Here is a 12,013-nt window from a genome sequence, read left to right on the forward strand (position 1 = left end):
TCAGATTCTTGTCTCCCTCTCTCTCTGCCCCTCCCCTGCTTGCACTCTGTCTCTCTGTCTCCCAAGAAATAAATAAATACTTAAAAATAAATTTAAAGAATATGATTGACAACTGCCTTTTGTCTCCTTTGCAACTCTATCCATTTCCTGGCATGAACATTTAATGTATTTCTGAAACAAAGTAATTGCCTTTGAATGTAGGGTGATTCCCTGAAGTTGAATAGGGAATTTATGCTAGGGCATGAATTTCTTCAGCTTGAGAGGAGGGTCAGCTGAGGCCACCTCCCCTATTAGTGTCACATTATGCAGACTGTTGAATCAACTTTTACTTTTGGTGCTTTCTTTGCAGTAGTAGAAGCTACATTGCCTATTGCTTCATGGACATGCCTCTATAGACCTCCTGAATCCCATTTCTGTAAAAGGTAATTATTTCCAGTGCATTTCCTCACTGAATTTTTATTGTTTTATTTCTCACTTGAAAAGTAGTTGTGCCCTGGCCAGGAAGATGCTAAATAGTGTTGTAAACTAACCTCTCCCCGCACCCCCCTCCCCAGAGTCTGTGTGTCTTTAGATAGAATATGGGTGACTTATCACATCATCAACCTCAAATGAAAGAGATTTTAACAATGGCTTGTAATTATCCCCAAAGTATTTTCTGCCTAAGAATAATTACTTTCTGAGAGTTTTACCTTTTCTCCAACAACATTAGAACAAGAGACTAGCTTTCTTTTTCTTTGCAGGGCTACACACACACACACAGACACACACACACACACACACACGCGCGCACACACATGATACCTCTTATACTTCTTGAGATTTACTGCATATGCAGCTGATGATGGAGAACAGCAAGACTGCACTGAGCTGGGGCTGGTGGGCAGCAGGCTAGGCACACCTCCTGGATTGGTGTTAGTGACTTGGATACCCCAGACTTGTGGCAATTTATTCACATTTGTGCTCTCACAAAATTACACGGTTCTGCTTGTATCGAAACTTCAGGGCCATCCAAAGATAGTGAAGTCAGAAAACATTAAGTCTACGAATGTCAGTGACCAGGTATTTCCAAACATATGGAGTATACTTGGACTTTTATGAGCCTTCAAATAACTGGATCTCAGAGTTAGCATTTTACATAATTCAGTATATTTCTTTTCCATCTGTTAAAGTCTATAGAGAGCAGACTTTTATGTTTCTCTGTGAAAGAAACTGGAGACTCAGTTCATTGAAATTTATCTGACATCAAATATCAAGACCAACCATGAGAATTGTTAATTTGCTACTCAGACCTTTGCATTCATTGGCATTTTCTCTCCTTGGAGCATTAATTCTGGATACAAAAGAATCCATCAAATCTCTTTCCCTGCCAGTTTTGATAGTTGCTTTTAAAACAAGTTTTCCATGTTCTTATAAATAGCTCTCCTCAATGATGGAGTGTATATCCTTTCAGATATCAGAGAAAGAAGAGGAGTTTAATATCAGTAGTAAAAGCACCATATATGTGATATCTTTGGGAGAACTTCAGTTGTATAGAGTTATTCAGGCCCCAGTCATCCAGGCCTTTTGTTTTTCCTTGTATCTATTTTGGGGGAAATAATTCTCCTGATCACTCCAGTACTGGAAGTGAAGCCAGGGAAAAGATTCCTCAGAGTTATTATCTTCTCTATTCACCCAAGTTTGCTAAAAGGAAATGTTTTGCCCAACAGCATGAAATATGGACTCTAGGATATTACAGTGACTCTGGGATATCAGTGGAGATCCTTAGATACAAAGGAAAATTAGGTTCAACCTTTAGAATTTTACTCTTGTGTTTTGCCCTTCAAACAGCACACATATAAAAATTAATGATGATTAAATATTCAACAAATACAAAACTTACCAAAGGTAATTTCTATTTCAAGAAAAAAACTGAGTCACCTTTTTAAAAAGCTATAGAGTGGGAGCTTGGCTGGCTCAGTCGGTTAAGTTTCCTACTCTTGATTTCGGCTCAGGTCATGATCTCATGGTCTGTGGGATCGAGCCCTGCACCGGGCTCTGGGCTCACAGCACTGAAACTCCTTGGGATTCTCTCTCTCCCTTTTTCTCTAACTCTCCTCTGTTCACCCTCTCTCTTTCTCTCAAAATAAATAAACTTTAAAAAAAGCTATAGTGTTTGGCTTTTAATATACATTTTATAACTATTCCAAAGATAATTTTAAGGCAATAGCCCAGACTAATAGCAAACAACTCCCAAATCTTTATAACAAAGGTTTATGTTTTTCTTTTGCTACAGGTCCACTCTGGGTCAGCAGGAAGGTAGTGGGAGGGTGGGCTCTGCTTCACACTGTTCTCACTTAGAGACCCAGGCTGGTGGAGACTCCACCATGTGGGTATTGTTAGTCATGGTGGTGTGGAAAGGGAGATAAATAATTAATCACACACCAGCTCGTAAGTGCTTCTGGCCAGAAGAGACATATGTTACTTTATGCACATCTTATTAACCAAAGTCACATGGACATTCTTTATATATATTTTTAAGTTTATTCATTTATTTTGAGAGAGAGTGTGTATGCACGAGTGGGGGAGGGGCAGAGAGAGAGAGGGAGAGAGAGAGAATCCCAAGCAGGCTCCATGCTGTCAGCGCAGAGCCTAATGCTGGGCTCTCAAACCCATGAACCATGAGATCATGACCTGAGCCATCAATCATTCGGAACCTTAACCGACTGAGCCACCCAGGCATCTCTGAACCTGTATTCTTAAATGCAGTCCAATGGGACAGTGGAGCACATATGTGAACAGAGAACATAGACACATTATGTATGTCCACTGCTGTTCCTTACCACCTCCTTTGCAATATAGTACTCACATCCTTATGAGCACAGGATTCCAGTGGGCCCACAACGTGTTCACTGAGACTCAAAGCAAGTAAAATCAAAGCAACTGAATAAACAGGGGTGCTGACAGCCCCAAGAGGCTATCACAGCTTCCTCTGCACTCAAAAAGAAGGCAGTGGTAGCCTATGAAACACCAATCACCAAGGAACCCAATCCCATCCTTTCTTACTCCTGTTATCTTGTATTAGCTAACCACTGCTGCTGAAAATGATGACATAGAAGGAGGAAGGAAAAGATTGGGCAACCCACAGCTCCCCTTCTTCTTAGTCCTTTCTTATTTATCAGAAGGGAGTAAGTGGTGGTAGAATGTGTGCCTCTCAAGATGTCAAATAAAAACAGCTGAGTTAGTTTTGTGTAGTGTTTCTACTGTTCTGGTAAGAACAAAACACATATGCATGCATGAGCTATGAAATACAAATTATATAATTTTAGCGATTCTGCATATGAGTCGAATACTCATATTTGCATTTGAAACTAGTATTTCCCAATATAAATACAAATGGTAAACTTTATGTCAATAATTTAAAATTTTAATTTCTCTTTACTTAGAATGACATAAAATAGCAGGGTGCCTGGGTGGCTCAGTCAGTTAAGCGTCCAACTTCAGCCCAGGTCATGATCTCATGGTTTGTGGGTTCAAGCCCCCTGTGGGGCTCTGTGCTGACACTTGGAGCCTGGAGCCTGCTTTGGATTCTGTGCCTCCCTCCCTCTGCCCCTTCCCTGCTCACGCTCTGTCTCTCTCTCAAAAATAAATGTTAAAAAAAATTTTTTTTAAAAATGCCATAAAATAGCAAATAAAAACACCATGACAAGTTGAGAGAAAAGACCACAGAAGAAAGGAAGAAGTTTCATGTTTTGGTGCCTTTAATGGCACTTTTTTTTTTAACTGCTTGATGAACAAGGGGCCCTGCATTTTCCTTTTGCTCTGAGCCCTGCAAATTATGTCACACTGCCCACATACAAGTTCCAGAGATGCAGTGTTTAGGAAGATTCATTTGAGCTATAAAATGTGAGCTCAGAGATAATCGAATCCAGTGTTTTTCAAATTTCTTTTTAGCAGCAGAGCCCATTCTTCAGGGTGAAAGTCCAAAATGGAAAACAGAAAAATGCAAACCGCTTTGGTTCAGCAGGACTTTAGCTCTGTTCACCTGACCTCTCTATCCCCACACTTTCTGGGTGAGAATGGGGGTCTCTGTGAAACTGCTGGAGTTCCTCAGGGCACAGTGGGGAAATCTCTGATCCAGAGGAGCTCACTGAGGTTGAGCAAAGCACCCAAGGTCCTAGCTGCTAATGTGGCCCTCTTTCTTCTGCTTCTTATTGCCACCCAAACCATCTAGCAATCTCAAAGTGTGGGGAGACCTTCTGATGGCCTTGGCACGTTTGTCAATACTGTCATCTTAAAATGGGGGTGGTGATGCCTACCTCAGGGAGTTGTGTTAAGAATTGAAAGAGATCCTGTAACTAAGTAAATGCTCAATAATTAATAGCTGCAACTTTATTATAATTATTTTAATTATTATTTATCATAATAGTAATATTATATTATTACTATTATTATTTAAACGTAGAGTCCTAACTTTCACAGATATTAGTAAAACTTTTGTTTTTTAACCTTTTTTAAAAAAGCATTTTTTAATTTTCGGAAATTACAAATAAAATAACCATTTTTAAATTTACAGTTCAGTAGTGTTAAGTATATTCACATTGTTGTACAACCAATCTTCAGAATTTTTTCATCTTGCAAAACAGAAACTCTATATCCATTAAACAGGAAATCTTTTCCCCAACCACCCAGTCCCTGGCAACTATCATTCTACTCTCCATTTCTATAAATTTGACTATTGTAGATACCTAATATAAGTGGAATTAGCTATTGTAAACAATAAATAAAAGGAATAAGAAGCTAAAAAATGTTTAATATGTAGTAAAGAAGGCACATATTCCTTCTTTCCTCAAAAAGAAAGGCAATTCAGGAGTGCCTGGGTGGCTTAGTCGGCTCAGCCCAACTTCTGTCAGGTCATGATCTAGCGGTTCATGAGTTCGAGCCCCACATTGGGTTCTGTGCTGGCAGCTCAGAGCCTGGAGTTTGCTTTGGATTCTATGTCTCCCTCTCTCTCTGCCCCTCCCCCACTCATGCTCTGTCTCACTCTCTCTCTCAAAACTAAATAAACATTAAAAACTTTTTTTTTAAAAAAGAAAGGCAATTCAGAAACTCCCAGGAAAAAAAGCAGAAACTAAACTAAATTAAAATAAGTGAATGAATGAATGAATGAATGCCTGGTCTATACATGAAGCAGATGAGATAGATGTGAGTGCAAGATTTTTTACCATATAACTGTTATATCGTTTTGGGGTTTGGATCATATAAATATATTATCTATTCAAAAAATAATCTGAAGCAAACTAAAAGGTAGCATGGATTTGAGAATATTCTCCTTTGTAGTAACCCAAAAGATTGACACTGAAACCAAAGCGTGGTATAATAAAAAAATACATTCATTTAGTCTTTGTCCAAAGAGTTCCCAAAACTTCTAAAAGATGAGTTTGGGGGAGCTTCTGAGTTGGTGAACATATCAAGGAGTTGGAAGGGGACCAGTCCCAGAGGGCATGGAAACTCTGTGCCCTTCTCTATACCATACCTTGTCCCATGCAGCTCTTCCTTTTGGTTTTTCTGAGTTGTATCCTTCACAGCAAACTGGTAATAGTAAGTAAAGTGTGAGTTGTTCTAAGCAATTAGAACCTGAGGTGAGGAGGTCATGGTAGCCTGGGTACTCTATTGTGGCCTGGGACTGAAGTGGGGCAGTGTTGCAGGACTGAGCCCTTAATGTGTGGTCTCTGGGCTAATTCCGGGTAGTTAGTGTCAGAATTAAACTGAGCTGTTGGACATCCTGTTGATGTCAGAGAACTGGAGAACTGGTCTCACTGCCTCCACCCTGGTCTTCTACAGTCTCTCCTCAGCACAGCAGCCTGAGACCCTGGTAAAGCAGTTACATCATGTCACTGAGAATCACAGCCAAAGCCCTCACAATGGCTGTATAGCTGTACTCAAGCTGCATGTGAGCAGTGCACATATACACTAACACACACGCGCGCACACGCGCGCACACGCGCGCACACACACACTCCCTATTGCTCCTCTGACTTCACCTCCTGTTACTCTCCTTCAACCTCACTAAGCTCTCTTTCTGTTTCTTCAACTAACTAGGCATGTTCTTGCCTCAGGACCATTGTTATTTCCTACTCCTGCCCCAGGATTCCCTCAGTCCCTTTGGGTCACTGTGACTGTGTGTGCATACATCTGTGTACTCATCACTCCCTTTTCCCTTCCCTACATTCTTATCTTCCTTAGGACTTGTACAGATAACATAATATATATTTTACTTACTTCTCTCCCATTATGAGAAGGAAAGCTCCATGGAGAATGCTGCTTATTGTATTGATAGGGAAAAATCTGTTATAAGATGGCAGACAGGACTGATAGGGAAATTCCAGTCCCTGACCGACCAAAGACTCCCCTTCCAGGTTCTTCTTCCTATCCCGCTTGCCACACACATCAAATTACTACTAATGCGGAATGCAGAAGTAACAGACTATAAATTGTTCCCTCTGCTTATGCTCGGGGCTCAGACCTCTGGAGAGTGATCTCCTCTGAGCCCCCCAGTTTGAAATAAACCTCCTGCCTTCCAAGATCTCTGAGTGCCACTTGGTTCTTCCACCAGGTGATCCAGACCAGATTCCGTAACATTTGGTTCTCTCACCGGGAAACCCAACCACGCTGGCCCATTGTTGCCACCAGTTTGGGAAAACGGAGAGGCGGTAAGGAATCGAAATGGAGAAGGTGCACCCTGCCTGATTTTTGGCAGTCTCCCACTTGGTCGCCTCAGGCTGGCCCCGCTCTGCCATTCCCGCCGGACTCGAGGAGACTTGGCAGGTGAGGACCTGGACCCGACATCAGATATTGGTAAGGGCTGGGTCCCCAATTCAGTCCGGCCCATGCATAGGGATGGAAGGGGGACCTGATCACTCCCCGCAGACCTCAGAGATCTCACAGGTAGGAATTCTGTGGGAAGAAATGTAATAACCTCTGGTGTGTATGTGAGTGCGAATGTGCAGCTCAGTCTGGCTTGCCTGCCAAGTTCGATTCTGTGGCTCCATGGGCGGGCACCTTTAAGGTCCCGAAAAGTCCACAGAGTGGGCCTGTCTGTGATTCCGTAGTGAACCACATACAGTCCATGGCGGCATCAGAATAGTTTCCGATCGTAAGTCACAAAGCTGAGACCACTACAGCTAAGTGTCACCTAAGTTCCTTCAGGACACGGCCAGATGGGCATCTGACTGGTTTCCTCATTAGAGGGGGTGCTCCTACCTTTCTGTCTGTCTTTGCAACTCCGTCTCATAGGAACATTATGGGGTCAGGACAGACCAAAGAAGAGGTTTTCAGGAGACTATGGAATTAAGATAACCCCTGGCAAGTTAAGGACCCTGTGTGAGTTAGAATGGCCCACTTTTGGGGTAGGATGGCCCTCAGAGGGAACCTTAGATGTCCCAATGGTCCGCTGCATCTGGTGTGTTAGACTCTGTCACCAGAGACCCAGATCACCCCAATCAGTTCCTGTATGTATCCTGTATATCCTGTATGTATCAGACTCCTCGTTAGAGATTGCCCAAACCCGTCCCCCTTGGGTGTGATTTACCTACAACAAACAGGGACAGGCTAGGGTTTTAGCTGCCTTGACAAAGTAGCCCAAGGAAGGTCAACAGAAGTCCTGACCTCCACAAATTCTCGCCAGTGACCTGGAGGAGGAACCAATCTTGCAATCTTCCCCACTCTGTCCCTTTAGTCTTCCCACCACCTCTGGACTCAGCAGATCCTCTCTCTCCCAGACCAGTGGCCAGACTGCATGCTCAGCTAGGCTCAGACACTCTCCAGATACCAGTCCACATCAACCTATACCAAGAGGCTCTCCTCTGGGAGATCCGAGCAGGGGCTAAGAAGCCCATGAATAGGCCCAGCAGCAAGGGGAATCCCCCAGGGATTATTATGAGAGGCTACGTGAGGCTTACTGCATTGATACCCCGTTTGATCCCAAGGCACAAGAGAGCCAGGACAAAAGGACAGGGAAGGTCCAGCCACCAAAAGAGGGGAGGCCTAGAACCTCCTTAGCAAGGGATCAATGCACCTACTGCTAGGAGAAAGGATGTTGAAAGAATAAATGTCCCAACCAGGGAAAGTCCCAAACCCAGCTGGCACACAGAAAAACCCTGCAAAAAAGACCTCATAGGCCTAGCAGGAATAGATTCAGATTGAGGGGGACTCACTTCTTCTTGGCCCTCATGAGCCCATGGTCAAAATAAAATTAGGGGGCCAAACTATGACTTTTATGTGAACTCAGGGGCCACATGGTACGGCACGAGTACCTCTACCTACCTGAGTGCCCTATCTCTCTCCTTGTCGGGACATACTCTCCAAGCTGGGAACCTGAATAACCTTTAAGCCAACAGGACGCACAAGCCTCCGAATGGATCCAAGACAAGAAGAATCAGGCCCCCTTATAATGGCAATCACTACACCAAGAGAGAAAGAATAGAGGCTATTCTGTGCCCAGTCCCAATCAAGTGGCCCACCCGAATTCAGGACTGCTTTCCCCACTGTGTGGCCTGAGGACAACCCCTCCAGACTTGCCCATTACCAGGTCCCTGTCATTATAGAGTTAATCCCAGGGGCTTCACCACAGAGACAGTGGCAATACCCCCTCCCACAAGAAGCAAAGGCAGGCATCCAAGAAGCAGGCATTCTGGTGAAATGCCAATCGCCTTGGAACACCCCACTCTTGCCAGTCAAGAAGCCTGGAGGAGGGTACCGACCAGTTCAAGTCTTACACCCAGTGGTCCAAAACCCGTACACCCTGCTCAGCCAGATCTCAGGCTCTGCCAGCTGGTGTACCTGCCTAGACTTAAAGGATGCCTTCTTCTGCCTCCGTTTGGCCCCCCAGAGCCAACATTTGTTTGCTTTCAAATAGATGGAACTAGACACTGGGTGTCAAATGACTTGCACGTGCCTCCCACAAGGCTTTAAAATCTCACCTACCCTCTGTGGGGAGGCACTAGCCGGAGACCTTGCCAGCTTTCCAAAGGAGGCCACACACTGCACCCTTCTCCAGTATGTGGATGACTCCTCCTTGCCAGCAATACCTGAGAGAATTGCACAGAGGGCACAGGGGCCCTCCTCCAACTCCTGTCAGACTCAGGGTATCAAGTCTCATGGAAAAAGGCACAGATCTGCCAACAACAAGTCCCATATTTAGGCTTCCTTCTCACCCAAGGAAAAAGAGCACTAGGGCCAGAGAGAAAAAATGTCAACCCCTCTCTACTCTAGCCCCAAACTAAGAGAGGACTATGAAAATTCCTGGGGGCTGCAGGGTTCTGCCAAATCTGGATTCCCATATTCTCAGCAATAGCAAGACCTCTCTGTAACCTCTTGGTAGGGCTGAATCGAGAACCCCCTGTTTGGACAGAGGAGGCTGAAGCCGCCTTCCTAGAGATAAAGGCCACCTTGGGGCAGGCACCAGCCCTTGGCCTGCCAAATATAGAAAAGCCTTTTAATCTCTTTGTGCATTGGAAGGAACAGGTCACTCTCGGGGTTCTCACACAGACCATTGGCCCTTGGCAATGGCCAGTAGCATACCTGTCTAAGAAGCTGGACCCAGTTGCGACAGGATGGGTGCCGTGTCTTAGGGCATTAGCAGCAACAATTCTAAGCTCACCCTGGGACAAGATCTCTCATGAACACTCAAGGACACCGCTTCCTCTCCAACTCTCAGCTAGCACAATACCAGGGGCTCCTCTGTGAGAATCCACGGGTCACACTGAACCCCACAACTTTCCTACCTTCTGAGGAAGGAAAACCAGATCATGACTGTTCTGAGGTGACTGATGAAGTATTTGCAAGCTTGCCCAGATCTGCATGACCAGGCCCTACAGAACCCAGACTTCACCTTGTTCAGTGATAGTAGCAGTTTCGTCACAGAGGGCGTTCAAAAGGCAGGGTATGCAGTGACAACCAAAGATGAAGTCCTAGAGGCCAATGCCCTACCCGTGGGATGGTCAGCACAATGGGCTAAATTACATGCCCTAGTCCGGGCCCTCACCATCAGCGAGGGCAAACAATCTCAATCTACAAAGAGAGGGGCCTCCTCACCGCAGCAAGGAAGACCATCAAAAACAAGGAGGAAATACTAAAGCTCCTTGAGGCTGTCTGCCTTCCCAAAAAAGTTGCAGTTCTACACTGCAAAGGATACCAGAAGGGAGACAACCCTATACGGCACAAGAGAATTTCCTAAAAGATAAAGTAGCCAAGATAGCAGCTAATAAGGAGGTAGACCATAGCTCTCTCCCTTTTCCACACCACGACCCCGCACCAGGAGTTCAAAGAAGAAATTGTCCCCTGGTTTGGCTTACCGGCCACAATCCACAACAATAACGGGCCTGCGTTTGTGGTGGACTGCTTACCAGCCTCAAAACTCAGGGAAAGCAGAGTGGATGAATTGCCCCCTCAAGGGAACCTTAGCCAAGTTCTGTCAGAAAACAGACCTCCCATGGCCAGACCTGTTGCCCCTGGCCCTCCTGTGTGTCCATTGCACACCACGAACTCAAGGTTTCTCCCCTTTTAAACTAATAAATGGGAGCCCCGCACTCCATGTTTAGGGAGCCTCCCAGGAAACCTACACCAAACAGGGGATAAGGGAATAAGAAAACAACTTCAAGCTTTAGGGACCACCCTAAATGAGTTACAACGATAGAGATGGCCCCAATCTCTTTAGGATCCCCTGCACACCCTTTCTCACCAGGGGACTCAGTCTGGGTCAAAGATTGGGAAAAAAGACCCTCTCAAACTACAGCAAACTGGGTCTCATACCATTATTCCAACCATCCCTACTGCCCTCAAAGTCACAGGTATCACTCCATGGGTCCACCACTCCAGAGTCAAGAGAGCTAATCCTGAGGAGACCCAGACTTGGAAGACTGACCCAAGTCTGATCTTCAGCCCTGCTCCAGCCACACCCTGGAAGCTGGCTGGTCTACGCATGGCAGAAGCTTGAGGAATCATCAGTCCGATAAAATAGACTGTCCTTACTCCTTGCCATCAGATTGGCAGAGGTTGCCCCAGAAAGCTGGGAAAACGGCGAGAGGTTCCTGTTCACACTCACTTTCCTCTTATGGGTAGGATGTTTTGTTGGTATTGGTTGCCTCCGATCTGGGTTCCATTTATAAACTTTCAGCCCTAAGGCCCAGACTAAATGAGTAGTGTTGCTACCTATCCTTCTAGGGGCAGGAATAGCCACGGGGACAGGGACTGGCATAGGAGGCACAGGCTCTTCTGTGGGATTAACAAGTGGCCAAATCCTTAGTGTCCCTGCAGAGCCAAATAAGTTCCCTGGCAAGAGTTGCCTTCCAGAACAGACAGGTACCTGACCTCCTCACTGCTGAGAAAGAGGGCACCTGCATCTTCCCCCAAGAAGAATGCTGTTACTTTGTAAGCCAGTCAGGAATAGTCACAACCAAAGTCAGGGAACTAAGGGAAAGGACCAACCCATAATGAATAAATATGATGCCCTCTAATACAGCCTAGATCTGTTTAAAAGGGCATCAAAGGGAGCAATGATAGGGGAAAATCTGTTATAAGATGGCAGATAGGACTGATAGGGAAATTCCAGTCCCCAATCAAAGATTCCCCTTCTGGGTTCTTCCTTCTACCTGGCTTGCCACGCACACCAAATTACTACTAAGGCAGAATGCGGAAGTAACAGAGTATAAGTTGTTCCTTCTGCTTACACTCAGGACTCAGACCTCTGGAGGGTGATCTCCACTGAGCCAACCAGTGTGAAATAAACCTCCTGCCTTCCAAGATCTCTGAGTGCCACTTGGTTCTTCTGCCAGGCGATCCAGACCAGGTTCCATAACAGTATTCACTTCTCTATTCCTAGTGCCTACCACAGTGCTTGGCACTTAATAAATACTTAATGGAAGAATGAATGAATGAATTAACTAATGGGCAAATCACTGAAGACAGTCTGGCAGCAGAACAGAATGTAAATGTTAACCAAATTTTCAGGGCACCTGGGTGGCTCAGTCGGTTAAGT

The 12,013-nt window shown here is 45.0% G+C and overlaps 1 long non-coding RNA gene across 1 annotated transcript; it reads left to right on the forward strand.

Annotated features, from left to right (window-relative positions):
• Positions 1–319: 319 nt before the first annotated feature.
• Positions 320–11,635, forward strand: LOC128773516 (uncharacterized). Its single transcript, XR_008417845.1, has 3 exons — positions 320–422; positions 6,593–6,834; positions 10,821–11,635. It is a non-coding gene; the product is annotated as an uncharacterized LOC128773516 (long non-coding RNA).
• Positions 11,636–12,013: the final 378 nt, after the last annotated feature.

Source organism: Panthera pardus, unplaced genomic scaffold (assembly GCF_024362965.1).
Source record: "Panthera pardus isolate Hobbes unplaced genomic scaffold, ASM2436296v1 HiC_scaffold_25, whole genome shotgun sequence".
NCBI classification, from domain to species: Eukaryota; Metazoa; Chordata; class Mammalia; order Carnivora; family Felidae; genus Panthera; species Panthera pardus.